Below are 15,881 nucleotides of genomic sequence, written 5' to 3'. Positions count from 1 at the left end.
TGAATGCTTTAGAGTAGATGTGATATTTAAAGGAGGTGATTATTTTTTTACTTTCTCAATTCAAACAAAAATTCATGAATATTATTATCATTGAATGGTTGGTTAGGTGCTCGGTTTACCTTGTCCCTCCGAACGAAAGATGGAATGTATACAAGCCTGTGCCTCCTAAGTTTATCGCGGCTATGAGGATGAATCGCGAAATGAAACGAACTGGAAACTTTCAATATATATATATTTTTTATAACATGCTTCACTAAGGAGGTCAAATGACAAGTTGGATTGCTATCCTTTTTATAATTTGTTAAATTTTATTACGAACGAGGAAAGAATGCATGGCACTTAATGCTGTAATGTTATTGATTTGATCATTGTTTATCTTGTCCGCATCGATTAATCTCCTTATGTTCTTCTTTTTCGTCTTCTCGTCGCGTCCATCTCTTCTGTTATCACAATCGAGACTTCTAGATTATCATTTCTTTTCCCTGCAATTTTAGAAATGTAATTTTTCATGATCATCCAGCGAACGCCTGAGACATTTCAGCAAAATGTCGATTATTCAATGGATGTTGTAAGGTTCCATGTTGTTTTTTTTCTCACTATCTCTTGTTTGGTCGATTTTGAATTTGGGAGTTATTTTTTTTTATTTTGCCTTTCGCGACATGTTCGACTAATCGTGACAATACGTTTCAACCTTTCTGCATAAACGTTGAAACGTTTCAACGAACGTTCGTTTATGCAGAAAGGTTGAAACGTATTGTCACGATTAGTCGAACATGTCGCGAAAGGCAAAATAAAAAAAAATAACTCCCAAATTCAAAATCGACCAAACAAGAGATAGTGAGAAAAAAAACAACATGGAACCTTACAACATCCATTGAATAATCGACATTTTGCTGAAATGTCTCAGGCGTTCGCTGGATGATCATGAAAAATTACATTTCTAAAATTGCAGGGAAAAGAAATGATAATCTAGAAGTCTCGATTGTGATAACAGAAGAGATGGACGCGACGAGAAGACGAAAAAGAAGAACATAAGGAGATTAATCGATGCGGACAAGATAAACAATGATCAAATCAATAACATTACAGCATTAAGTGCCATGCATTCTTTCCTCGTTCGTAATAAAATTTAACAAATTATAAAAAGGATAGCAATCCAACTTGTCATTTGACCTCCTTAGTGAAGCATGTTATAAAAAATATATATATATTGAAAGTTTCCAGTTCGTTTCATTTCGCGATTCATCCTCATAGCCGCGATAAACTTAGGAGGCACAGGCTTGTATACATTCCATCTTTCGTTCGGAGGGACAAGGTAAACCGAGCACCTAACCAACCATTCAATGATAATAATATTCATGAATTTTTGTTTGAATTGAGAAAGTAAAAAAATAATCACCTCCTTTAAATATCACATCTACTCTAAAGCATTCATTCGCTGTTCATATTTTCCGTCCTTGAATTCGAATGTGTGTTTTGTCTAACAATTGATTAAATTAAGTACTGAGCATTATCGAAAAGCAATTCTGAAAACATTATACTGAAATATTAACATTATAATAAGTGTCCTTCCATAGCCGTTTCAGTCTTCAAACTGCTTCTAACACTGCTTCTGCATACTTTTCAATAAAATCAATTTACCGTACGCCCTGGCCCTTTGCAGATTAACAAAAAATCGTCTAAAGTTTGAAGTTGTGACCCTTCTCTATACCATTGCAAGCTTTTTTGTGGTTATTCAAAGTACCTCATTTTCGCATATTCAAATATACACCAGTGAAGGGAGTTCATGTCTCATTAGTGATTTTAAATTTGTATTTTTGGGACCATGCACACACTTCCTAACATTGTTGCTTTGTAGTCGATGAGTTGTGCTGGTACAGATGTGAAGTAGTTAATAAGACCCCACACAGACAAGCCCCCCACCATTTCTTTCCGACATAGTTGTTGTTTTGTTACTAGAAAATTGTTATGATTACAGTACACCTGTATCAGTATAGAATAACATAGTACCATTTTCTGTTTCTGTTGCCAGCAAAAACAAATCTGCAGGTCACAGGTTCGAGAAACAAAACATTTTTTAAAAATTCTCCTGCGCATAATATGGACCACCTATAGCGATGATATAATATAGATCGTATTAACAAATATACTTCAAAGTTATGTAATAAGATTTTGGTTTAGTATTTAATCACAGCAGCAAAACAAACTCTCCATTCGCTTCACAACAGAAGTTAAGTGCATTTTGCATACATGAAGAAGCAAAAATTTACGCCCCCGAGGTGTGCTGTTGGAAGACTATACAATAAGACGCAGCACCTCATTCTTTACAATAATAAGTAAGCAGTGGAGTAAAAAATCCTCTGTTTTATTTTGATGTAAAGAAAAGTTTTAGTCCATACATTGATCTGATCCCCCTTGTCCAAAATAATAATAATAATAATAATAAGTTCCGGTCTCATCTGGAGATTGCAACACTGATATGTCCGTCTATTCAGAAAAAAAAAAAGTTTTAACATCCATGGACAATACCGTACAGCAGCTGTTGAGTCCCCCATATGTAAAATTTCTTTTTTTCCTCGTTAGCTGAACGCGAAGATGAGGATTGGAAGATGCTCGAGACTCCCCGTTCATTCGGGTATAACATCTTTCCTTTCTAACACTCCATTTTTTTTCTGTAAGAGGGGGCATTTCTTTAGATACCAGAAGCACCTGTCTGATGTGACCGCTCTCTGTTTCCAACTTCGCCACTGGACCGTTAACAAAAACCAATTTCTACGCAATTCATAACCGTTGGTTGATATGTAAATATATTCAGCAATACTGAAAACTCACAGACGTAATAATAATTCAAGCAGATCACGATACAGCCGTATGCATGTAAAACTATTTTCGTCACACACAGGCAAAAAAGTAAAAAATAACATTTCTCTCCTTCCCTCGCTTTTAGCCATCTTCAAATAAAATAGCATCCAGTATCCTTCTAGATAGGAGGTGAAACATGACTAGCAAAAGTAATAAAATCGAAGTGTGAATTATTTTGTTATGATCTCCCTCCCTTCTTCGCATGCATGTTTCATATCACGCTCGCTGACATTGAAATAAGCAAAAACAATTGCAAGACAGCACAAATTATAACCCATCGTAACTAGGTCTGTTTTTTTTTTTTAAAAAAAAATAATAATCGTCAGTCCATATGACAATGCTTTTGTGACGTGCACACCCTTTTTTTTTTGTTGTTGTCCGTGATGAAATTTTTTATCATTGATAGGCCGGGGACTGAGCTTCTAACTTTCAACATTTACAAACAATATCGTTTACAATAATACCTTCGCTAGAAAGCACAGTACAATAAATATCCTTTTTTATATATAAATATTTTAAGTTATGCAATAACTTTGGACAGCAGCTAATTATCATGGCATTATATTCGCGTCCATGTCTGAAACTAGTCTTTATACACACAGCCAACTCACTCATGCAATATAATATCTGATGTAATATAATACAAACAGCTGTGGAAGGTTGTCGACTCTTCGCGAAACAGGACGCACACGTCAGAGTTGTGCAGAAGATGGGGTCGACCCCCTTGTCGATTTTGGTGATGTAGAGTACAGTGGGATCCATGAGTATTATTGTGCAAATTGTCCATGACTATTTTCATTAATTTTTCTATTACATCCTGTGTGTTTTTAAGCGATAGATTTTTATGTATGCTGGTGCAGAAGTTGTCAACAGCTTATTTTGAGTTTTCTTTTAATTCTTGAAGCTCTTATTGGGTCAAATAAACTGCACGAACATGGTGATGGACAATTTGCACGGTAATACTTAAGGATCCCACTGTACGTGTACGAAATTTGGAGGTCAAGGGTGGGCCAATTGTCAATTTCTTTTCGATAGGATCATCGTAGAGACATGCGCTAACATTGGCTCCTAACAAAATAAACATAGGTTATCATGGTTGAACCCCCCCCCCCCCTCTGTCTGAAGCAGCAGTATAATATTGACATTTCGTAGATGTAGTATGATTATTCCTTTATATTTCAATTTATTGATGAAGTAGATAATTATTTACTTTCCAAGTCCAGCGTTAAAAATTGCAAATAACTCGAAAACGGTGAGATATTACACGAAAATAAATCGAAAAATCCCCCCCAAACACCACCCCTTGTCGATTTTGGGGATGTAGCGTATGTATGCCAAAGTTTGGTGGTCCTGAGTTCAAGGGTAAGAGATGTTTGCACACACCCTCCCAAAACTTTTAATCACTCGTAACTTCCGAACATGTAGCCATAGAGAAGTCTGGGGTTTAGTGTGTTGGTCGAGTCTCGGTATCCTCTGTCCTCCCATACCAAAAATTTAGTATAGGTCATCATCATAAAACCAAATTTTCATCAATCGAAAAAATTTTCCAAGTCCTGCACAGCCCGTTTACGTTTGTCGCGACTATCTTGAATTAACTAAGCGAGTCCAGATAGCGTTGGCGTTATTCTGCCTTCAGTTTCTTCACAGTAACATCAATTCATATTAACAACTTACGAGAGAACATCATGCATCTCATTTACAACAAAGCAATTTAATATCCTCGTCTAGTACGCTGCACTTCTTTGACATTAGATGCAGTGCAGGTGTATCCCGGTGTCAGGCTGGTGAAAGAAAATAACATTGAACCAAGTAGACAAATAGCAGTGTTCAAGTTCAGAAGATTCAACAAATGCCTGTCTGCTGCTTTAAACGTTCATTTAATTAGTTAACCACTCACCACGTGGTCATACACCACACCACATATTACACCTCTCCAAGACGTGGTGCAGACACCAAATACACTACATGACACCCAAAATCAACAAGGTAGGTTGCACCGTGTAACCAACTAGACGCGTGAGTGCAGTCAAAAAGTGCAGCAAACTAGACGGAGCTATTGAATCAAAATGATCACGTGGCATTCTCTTTGAATCTGACTTCACCCACCCCTTTTTTTTTTTTAATCCTTAATCGCGACAATAATTGACCGACTTTTTAAGTTTACTCTATGCACAGATAGGTTAATCGGGAGACTGGGCGTACAGTTTAAAGTAGAATCAGAATCCAGTAGGTATCAAACCCAAAACCCTTTGATTACAACGTGACAACTTATCGACAAGAAAAAATATTTTTTTTGGTGACGTAGAGTACGCGTAGAGAGGTCGGGTTTAGTGTGTCGGTCGAATCTCGGTGTCCTCTGTCCTTCCATACCAAAATAAACATAAGTCGTCATAGAACCAATTTTTTTCGTCAATCGAAAATTTTCCAAGTCCACAGCATTAAATTGCAAATATATCTCGAATTTCTGATAAACAGAGGTATCCCATAGGATTTTTTGAGAAAAAAAAAAACACGTGAAACTCTACAGAGGTATGTAGTTATCTAACCGCGGCCGTTAGAACCTTTACTTTTTTTTTGGTTGGGCACCACGCACTCCTGGCGAGGTTATAGAGGCCAGGTATCTTAAAAAACAACAATTATTATTTGTTTGTTTGCATCACAATACGGAAATAATAAGAAGCACGCGCGTGCGTGTGGCACATCATTCCATACGGAGCATACTGTGTTGCCATCCACCCATCTCTCTTTTACGACAGTACATATTTGTTGCCGGCTCTCCTTGCCCAGTGTGTGTAGGTTGGCAAAAATTGCTTTATGCACTGTAAGGCAAGCCTCAAGCAAAGTTGCCAGCTCCTTGCTTTAGGTTAGGTTAGGCTGTGTCCAGATTGGCAAGCACTCCGTCCCGTTCTCTACCGTTGCTCTTGAGTGCCGTAGAAGTCGCGTCCAAGTCGTCCGAATCTACATGTCCCCTTGTAGTACGGTTGTCACTTTTCCCGCCAGGTGTCAGCCCGAACTTCACCAACCGCGCTCTGGGGCGCAGGCGCATCTCACGGAAGCAGAAGGCAGACGCCAAACAAACATGACAATAATTTCCACCTAGTTAAAAATATAACACGCTATTTCATCATTTACAATTTTTCTACATTCAGTATTATTGATAAAATATTAAAATATAACTGAGTTTTACATCGTCTAATCAGTAAATGTTGTCTGGACAAAATAAAAGTTAGAATATGGCTGCCAAGCGCAGCGTCACAGCGAGTTCAAGCGTGCATCTGTCGCGCCTCTCTGCTCTTCCCTCAGACTCCACATCTGCCACGAATTCGGACAACAGAGGTTGGTTGGATCCCCCGATGGAACAGTGCTCTAGGTGACATCTGCTGCCGATTCGGACGCGGCCTTAGACCAAAAAAAAGCTGTAGGTAGGCTGTCGGTTGTTTAACTCTTCCCCCTCTCTCTCTCCTCTCTCTTTTGTAAAAGGCCATGGCAAAAATACCAGTAGGTTGGCAACCTTGCTTTATGCACTGTAAGGCAAGCCTCAAGCAAGGTTGCCAGCTCCTTGCTTTAGGTTAGGTTAGACCAAAAAAAAAACCTTGGTGATTTTTTTCGAGTAAGATGTTGGCAACACTGCGAGTCCCACTTTCGGTTGCAGAACTCTCAAGCAAGGTTGCCAGCTCCTTGCTTTAGGTTAGGTTAGACCGACAAAAACCTTGGTGATTTTTTCGAGTAAGAAGTTGGCAACACTGCGAGCCTCACCGAGCCCCACTTCCGGTTTGTGAACTCTCAAGCAAGATTGCCAGCTCCTTGCTTTAGGTTAGGTTAGACCAACAAAAACCTTGGTGATTTTTTCGAGTAAAGAGTTGGCAACACTGCGAGCCTCATTTTCGGGCGCAGAACCCGTCCACTTGCACTACTAATATTAATAATATTTTAGCTATCAAACACATTGCTTAGTGTGAAAAAATAAATTGCACCAGAAGGTGGCGTTTTTCACCCCTCTCAACTTCACAAGTCTTGACAAATCAATAACTCTTTGGTCAGATGTTTCAGATTTCAAATAAATTTTTCATGAGAATCATATATAGGCGGAGGGAGTGATTACCCCCCCCCCATTAACAGATTTTAAAGATGGAGATCAAGCCTTGTCGACATCTAAAACAAAATCACCCTCTGGAAGTAAAATTAAATGACCCGTGAACATAAGAATGCATGACGATATGTCTAAAACTAAGCGATCAGTCACCCACATTTAGACATGACATTCAAAACTAACAGTAAAGCTTAAGGCGAGGAGGGACAATTTCCCCTAGGTCTTTCTCGCTGGGGCACCTGCCGATCACTGTTGCCAACTTCACTTTTTGGAGCCAGATCTGGCTCCTTCGTGCACTTGTTTGGCTGTGAACTGTGGCACCCACCCCTGCCCCACTATTATGCCGCCACTGGCTCTGGCCCACAAAGACCAACTTTGCCATGAGTGTACATTTTGCTCACAACTTGATATTGTTATATTGGCTGCATCACCCACCCCCTCTAACCCCCTCAGCTACTTTTATATAGCACTGTGGCTAAGGTGAAGATGACATTGTTGTTATCCGGAATTCCTTTATTTTCGATTTCAAATGAGCATCAGTAGATTATTGAGATTGGTGATGCCGCCAAATCTAGGCAGTGAAAATTAAGAATAAATTGCCATCACTTTAAAGCTAATGATCATAGCAACACCCCATCCCTCTGAACATAAAATTACCCTAGGGGGCTCTTTATGCAGCCTTCGTTAATCTAGCTCCTTGAAAGTCATCTTTAGCTCTATTAATGGTGAAATTTGGCTCTTTTATGCACATCAGGTTTGGCAACACTGCCAGGATGGCTGTAGGAGGCAAGGAGAAATACACTAGGCTTATGGGACCATTATATTATTCGTTCTCTCGGAAATATCAAACATCCAATGACGTAGAAAAGTACATGGATGGAAAAAGGACACGTTGATCTATGTCATAGTAGTAGGAACTCCCATTTGATTAGCCGTAACTTGAAGTTGAAGTTGATTTCCCATAAGGAATACATGGGATTCTGTAAATACTTATTAATCATATTTTTCAAACATCGTGTCTAGCTTACAAATCAACTTGAAAAACAGTTTCCACTTGCAACATGGAGAGAAATTCATACTCTTTTCCATACTAGTCCCGTTCTTAAATAGCAGTGCCCAATCTGACGATATTGAAATAAATGCACAACTGCTGCGCAATTGTCCCTCCTCTCCTTAAATGAACCTATCAGGCAAGAACTAAAAAAAAAGTTCATCCGCTCTTCCCCTCCCACATCACAAGTGCTTGATATGTTGTCTTATGAATAAATAAATAAATAGAAAAAGCTGAATGACAAGATTTTTTTATATCCGAATTTTCTATTTCTCATTACTGTAGGTTGGAATATAAAGAACAAAATATACACTTCAAAGTTTGCAGCACTAAAAACCGAAAGCGTGAAGAATGGATGATATATTGAGAAGGTATTTCGTCTCGTCCTTATTTGTCCTTTAACACAGAAAACAAATTAGTCAATAAAATGCAAGGAGAGAAGTACAAGTTACCAGTCTATTGCTTCTATATCAGGCGACTGACTTCAATACAGTGATCTTCCGACATGACTTTTCCTGTACTTTCGGCCATTGAAAATGCAGCTGTTCTCTGGTCAATAAGTGTACCACCTGACCAAAAGAGAAGGGACTACCACGTAGTACACCCTGGACTACAGACTGACGAGGCTTTGGCGACTGGCCCTATGGCCAGTATAGCTTTTAACCAAGGAAATTTTAGTTTTCAGACACGCTTCTATTTTTGTTATGATAAGGGGCTGGACCCCATATAGAGTGACGGGTGCAAAATAGTCTCAGTGCTGACACACCCAAATTTTTTTAGTTCAAATTAAAAAATCAAAAGAAAGGGAGGAATGCACTGGAATTTCCAAGAATATTTTATGGTATGTCTGAGGCAGGTACTCTTTCTCGCATGGCCAATGACCTTCTTGACTGTGGGGTTCTTAAGGAGGGATTATTTCCACAAAGACGGAAGTAGCGGTCAGGATATTTGCAAATGGATCTTGATCCGTTACCGCTCTGTTCCTGAATGACTCGCTGGCTACTGTGTTGGCAAAGTGAATTCAGCTTCCTGGCGTACGTCGTCTCTTGCTTCAGCTTTGAATGTTGTTTTATGTCAAGAAACTGAACACGATTAAAAGAAAGAAAAAAAAAGTTGGAATATTCACTTTCTCATTACTGTATGTTTCAAAATAGACTAACCCCTTCCCTTTGAAGCTAGTTGAGGAGGCGTCGTGAGCATCTTCTGCCGAGAGCCTAATTTTATCTTTCTCATATTTTGGAAAATAATTTGCACAGTTGGAATGAAGTGCCAACTTCACGGAGCCGCGTTGGTCTAGTCTGACTGCCACGCAGGAGACCGGAATTCGATCCCTAGGGTGGGAATTTTTCCGGCCTTGTTTTAGCATAAAGCAGCTCTGGGGCTTGCCCAACCTCAAATTAATGGCTACCTGCGGGGGGACGGGGCGTTAAAGCTCACCGGAATGAGGTGCCGTTCACATCACCTTCAAAATGGCAGAAATCGCCTAAATGTGCCTACATGGCATATGCTATATGCACGGGGAATGAAATGAAATGTTATAACCTTTTAAAACACATACAAGGATGCATTAAAAATATCCTCAATGCACCAATCACAATTTCCAGATAACTTACAAAATTTTCGGAGGAGCGTTGGTCCAGGGAACCCTGGCTTGACTATGACTGTGGCCCGGGCACTGAAAGATAAGTAATTTCGAGAGAATTTATTACCAAATTGTTGCAAGAGCAGATTGTGGCAGGCTGTGGGGCATCAACTCTCACCTGAGGATCTTGTGTATGTGTGTGTTTGCATGGATCTCATTTACAGGGGGCGGATAATTCAAATTTCTCTGATACTGATAAATAATTTGCACAGCTAGATTGAAAAATAGCAAATACTGTGACATTTTATGACACACATGGTAGGTCTGCAGCTAAGGGGCTGAATTTTGTGAGGAGAATGGGGGGGGGGAAGATCGAAACACTGGAAAGAACTTTAGGCAAATGGCAGAGATAACTGAGGACAGAAGAAATATTTTTTTTTTCTGTTATGTTGGGAAGGGGGTGCCGTAAAGTTGTTATTCCGCCACTGAGGGAACAACACCGATATGATCGAGATTACTTGTCAGTCTCTCGTCTTGTCTGGAAGGAGAGGATTACCTCGTTCCCGGTCATGTCTCCAGTTGTAAATGTTTATCTTGTACTAGGTCTCGTCTTGAAGTGTAATTACCCGTTATGTCAGCATATTCTTCTAGATTTTACAGAGGTCTGTCTCATTCTTTGTCTCATTTCGACAAGTCTTGGAGGATCTAATCTCATCTTATCGTTATTCTTAAAAGGTCGTCTCAAATATTTTCCACCTTGAATTTTTTAAAAGGCTCAAGCTTCATGTGCCTACCTTGTTTGGAGCTCTTGCCATGTAGTTGTAGATGGAAAAGAAGAGATTTAATATGAAGCTGTCCTCTCCCCCCCCCCCCCGTCTCTAACTCGTTTCCCACCGAGGTACACTGGGTTTATTGTTTCACACCGACCTCGCCTGTTCGTACAAAACCGGTAGATTCAATGGAAACCTAGAAACGGAAGCAGCTAATTCCTAAGGGTATAATTCCAAGTTACACTTGATTTTTGGAGACGTGGTTGCAATTCTAATCTGCACGCCAATCTTTGTTTAACACTTGAGACTACGTTGATCCAACCAGCACAAAAATATTTTTTTCAATTTTTTTTTTCAAAACCAGAGGTAAGTTGGGAAAAATACATTCTCATTTTTAGCATGAGACAGGGGGGGCAAAAATATTATATTGTCCCCCCTTGATGATGAATGGTGGGCAAGTCGCACCCCTGCTTTCCTGGTTCTGACGTCCCTGTACAAGGAATTACAATCTTGAAAGTTTTGTAAAGAAAGAAGCTTGAATGGTAACACGTATTTGTACCTAATAAATTTTTATGGAGGAGACATAGTGTGTAGCTGAATATGTAAGGTGAATGCAACACCTAAATCATTTTCTGAATTATTTGAGGAATCCCCCAATTCTGACTACTGTGAATGAATTACTTACAAATGTTCAACCCCCAGACTGGTTCCCTGCCTGCAAGAGACTTATGAGTGTAAGACCAGAGTTTGACCTTGACCACTGAGGTCAAAATCAGTCAAAGCCAGACCGGCTCGGTAGCTCTGTGGTAGATCAATGGCATGGAATGCCAGAGACCTGGATTCGAGTCCTGGTCAAGCCTGCATTTTTCACCGAAAATTCTACATAATAATATACTTGTATTTACTTTTTCAAGAGTACATCACCAACAAAAGTCTATTTTACTCTCCTTTCTTTTGATTGATTTGCACATGTCAGTCATTCTCATTATTTACTCAGAAAGTGAAACTACATTTGTATCATATTTTTTTCAGCTACCTGATCAAGAACTATGTGGAGGAACAGATACAAGATGTCCCAAGGTCAGTTCCACATTTGCCAGTGTCTGCAGGAAAGTTAAGTGAACAAGAGCAGCCAAGAGAAATTACAGAATGTATAAGTAGAGAAGAAAATTTTAAGTCTGAGCCTTCACCAAAAACCCTTCCAAGCACGACGTATGTTGATGGTTCCAGTGTTAATAACAGGAGAAAGCAATGTATAGGTCCCATCTCCAACAACACTATCTCTGCCAAGGGAGATTTGATAACCCATGAACCAAAGATGCTTTTAAATTGTTCAATTTTCAAGAAAACTTTTGTCCATGAAGCTGAGCATAATACATTTATGAATGTTCACACAAAAGAGAAACCTTTCAGTTGTTCAATTTGCAACAAAGATTTTACACGTAAATATCAACTTCATGAGCATGTAAGGGGTCACACTGGACAGAAGCCTTTCAATTGTTCGTTTTGCAACAAAGATTTTGCACGTTAATATCAACTTCATGAGCATGTAAGGGGTCACGCTGGAGAGAAGCCTTTCAATTGTTCGTTTTGCAACAAAGATTTTACACGTAAATATCATCTTAATGAGCATGTAAGGGTTCACACTGGAGAGAAGCCTTTCAATTGTAAAATTTGCAATAAATATTTTTCCTGTAAAGGAGATCTTAATGAGCATGTGAGGGTTCACACTAAAGAGAAGCCTTTCACTTGTTCAATTTGCAACAAAGATTTTGCCCGTAAAGGAGATCTCAGTGTACATATAAATGTTCACTCAAGGGAGAAGACTTTCAATTGTTCATTTTGCAACAAAGATTTTGCCTGTAAAGTTCTTCTCAATCAGCACGTGAGGGTTCACACTGGAGAAAAGCCTTTCAGTTGTTCAATTTGTAGCAAGGATTTTGCCCGTAAAGATCATCTTAATATTTATGTGAATGTTCACACTAAAGAGAAGCCTTTCACTTGTTCAATTTGTAGCAAGGATTTTGCCCGTAAAGATCATCTTAATATGCATGTGAGGATTCACACTAAAGAGAAGCCTTTCACTTGTTCATTTTGCAACAAAGATTTTGCGTGTAAAGTTCATCTTAATAAGCACGTGAGGGTTCACACTGGAGAAAAGCCTTTCAGTTGTCCAATTTGTAGCAAGGATTTTGCCCGTAAAGATAATCTTAATATCCATGTGAAGGTTCACACTAAAGAGAAGCCTTTCCAATTGTTCAACTTGCAATAACTATTTTGCCCGTAAAAGAGATCTTAGTGTAAATATGAATGTTCACTCGAAAGAGAAGCCTTTTAATTGTTCAATTTGTAAGAGTTGTTTTGTCTGGAAAGGTAACTTGAAAAGACATATGAGGATGTTTCATCTCAAAGAGAAACTGAATATGTGACAAAATATTCCTGTAAAGATAACTTCAGAGTACATATGGGGACACACATGAAACAGAAATCTATTAATCGATTAATTTGAATCAAATATTTTGTCTACAAACATAAAGTTATTATGCATGTGAGGAGATTACACACCAAACAGAAGTCATTAAAGAAGTATTGCAAACAATGATCTGTATTGAATATTTAGAAATCATAACATCAGTGTTTCTAAATGGATTTCTAAGTAGAAATCGCTTGACTCTGTACACATCTCACATGCTTTAGGATCTGGACATCTGCATTATCAGAATGAATTGTCTGCACATCAGGAGGAATGTCTATATCCAGCAGGGATCTCAACCATGCTTTCAAACATGTCACCAGTTACTTACGTGAAATTTAAAAGATTTCGTAATTCCGCATTGCACAATTTGTGAATGAAGACAGTGGATCTTCGAAATTAATAGGATTGAACCATTAAATTGTGCAACGCGGAATTACGAAATCTTTTAAATTTCACGTAAGTAATTTTAAACCGCGTTTACCGCAACCACCATGAATGTCACCAGTAGTTGAAAGATAATAGCGATATTTGATTTTTGGCAGACAAACCATTTCTTATGCCTATTCCTTATCCAAGAATCCAAACAGAGAAGGAAGTTGTCATAGCAGACACTTTCCCCTGTATGTTGTGACCATTGTGGATAGGGATTTTATTGGCCTGAGCTGAGCACTCCTGAGCTGAGCACGTATGTACACATGATCATGTCTCAGCAGATTACCTAATAAAACATGTTAAAATGATATTTATAAACCACTGATTTGTAGCTCTTAAATGGATGTTTCTCTCACTGGAAAAAATAATATTGTAACATTTAATTTGAACTTAAAATTGATGAATTTAATTTTCATCTTTTGACTTCTTTCCAGATGTGCTCCTAAATATCAACAATATCAGCATTCCTACAGAACTGTTTTCACAAGCATTGCCAGAACCATGGTTGCTACTTGATAGTGACCACACACACTTTCCCTTTGCATTAACTTCTGGACGAGTTTCACTAGGATCATTTGGCCAGCCACCTCTCAGTGTGTCTGCAGTTGAAGAGATGTGCAACTTTCCTTGCACTCTGTTCACCACAATGTAAGCTAGTGTCAATTTGCTCTTTGATCAATATCATCTTGGTTCACTGCATAACAAAGAACAAACATTGATGAATAGCATGACACAACAATGGCAGTCTTTATCCTTAACATTGAAAAAATTGATAATGATTCAAGACTTTGTTAAATGGATTTCACCATTCTCTTTGCCAGAATATATCACATGATTTTGATGTGTCAATTGCCCCCTATTCCCAATAGAATACGTAAAGTTGAATTCAAGATGTTGCATAAGGATGATGCAAGTTGTCTTCCAGTTACTTCATATGTTTCCACTCATGTACAGTGATATCTGATGAAATTATATGGTTTATTCCACAATTTTGAATCACACTGAATTTGTGATCAAGTTTGGGTTTGTTATTAGAGTTACTCTGAGTGAATGAGAATGAATATATTGTTTTATGCATGTTGAAGAATTCTGTAAGTTATAACATGTAATATATTTCAAAAATTTCCATTCTTGAGAAATCACCATATAATTTCACTGGTTCATGTGAACTGGCAGAACCTTAAAATTATATTTTGTTTTCTATTTTCCTCTCTGTATGTAATATCCTGTCTTTTTATAATAAAACACTATATATGACGGTATTTTTTATTTTATTATGAATACTTGAGAAGATTGGTGTTGAAACACAGTTCTAAGTATTCATCACAATGAGAACCCTTTTAAATTCCAACTTTAAAGTTCCACATATTATTTACATATTAGGTTTCACATCAAGGAGAAGCCTTGTAATTATTTAATTTTGAACATAGATTTTACCCATGAAGATACTTAATATACATGTTAGACTTTTTTAGCAAAATAAATTCAAATGGAAAAAATGTGACCTGCACACAAGAAGAAAGGGCAGCATGATACAAAATTTATCAATTTTATCTTCCTATAGCATTCATGTGTAGTTTCTGTAAAGAAGTTTCAACAAAATGAATGAATACTTGAGCCTCAGATTTATTGAATATCATAATTAGGACAGATGTGCTAATAATCTTACAGTCTGCCCCCCCCCCCTTTTATTCGTGATGGTACAATACTGTGATAATTGTACACATTCAGAACATTGATACATACTGAAATATATGTTTTCTGCAGCAACTATACTAAATTAGGGTGGCTAATTATAAAAACACTAAGTTGCTGACCAAGGCAGTTTATTAAGATAAAAAACACTTAACAGGTAACGTTTCAACCCTGTATCAGGGTCTTCCTCAGAGGAAGAACTAAACTAAAATGATGAAATATACTACACACAGAAAGATTACATACACATAGCATGGTCACTAGCCACACAACAACAAATCAAGTTGACAGTCCTTTTCTAGGAAGATTTCTCCAAAGGAATTAAACATATCACCTCTTCACAGTTGACTAATGGGTCTACTACACTGCCAGGTGATTGACAGGTCAAGATTAGCAAGAGTCTAGAACCAACAGCTTACCACTCCCCCACCCCTCCTGCCTTTTTGGATATGGATGAATACCTCCTCCTCTGGTCTTCTTCTTTTCTCTTCTTTCTCCCTTGTTCATACTTCTTTTTCCTTCATTCCTTTTCTTCATCCTTTCAACTTTCTCTAACACACTCTTCCATTCCTTGTTTATCTTGAGTCCTCCATTCCAATTCATGATGTCTTCTCCTTTCTTTTCTATTTCTTTGGCCTCCTTCCATTTTCTCACTAGTTCTCTCTTCTCTTTTCCTATTCGCCTAGCTGAATCCCATTCAACTTCATGTCTCATTTCTCTAGTGTTTTTGAATATGGCACTCCTGTCTCTCTTCAATCTCACATCATCCATGTGTTGCTTTAACCTGTCTTTAAGTCTCAACTCCGTATGACAGGAATGCCATATTCAAACACACTAGAGAAACAGGACACGGTACTAATAGTTTCCATATTCAAGAAGGGTGACAGAAAGGAATGTAAAAATTACAGAGGAATAACACTTTT

The sequence above is a fragment of the Lepisma saccharinum genome, chromosome 12, assembly GCF_977018435.1.
Source record: "Lepisma saccharinum chromosome 12, izLepSacc3.1, whole genome shotgun sequence".
Lineage (NCBI taxonomy): Eukaryota > Metazoa > Arthropoda > Insecta > Zygentoma > Lepismatidae > Lepisma > Lepisma saccharinum.
This window is presented reverse-complemented; position numbering follows the sequence as displayed.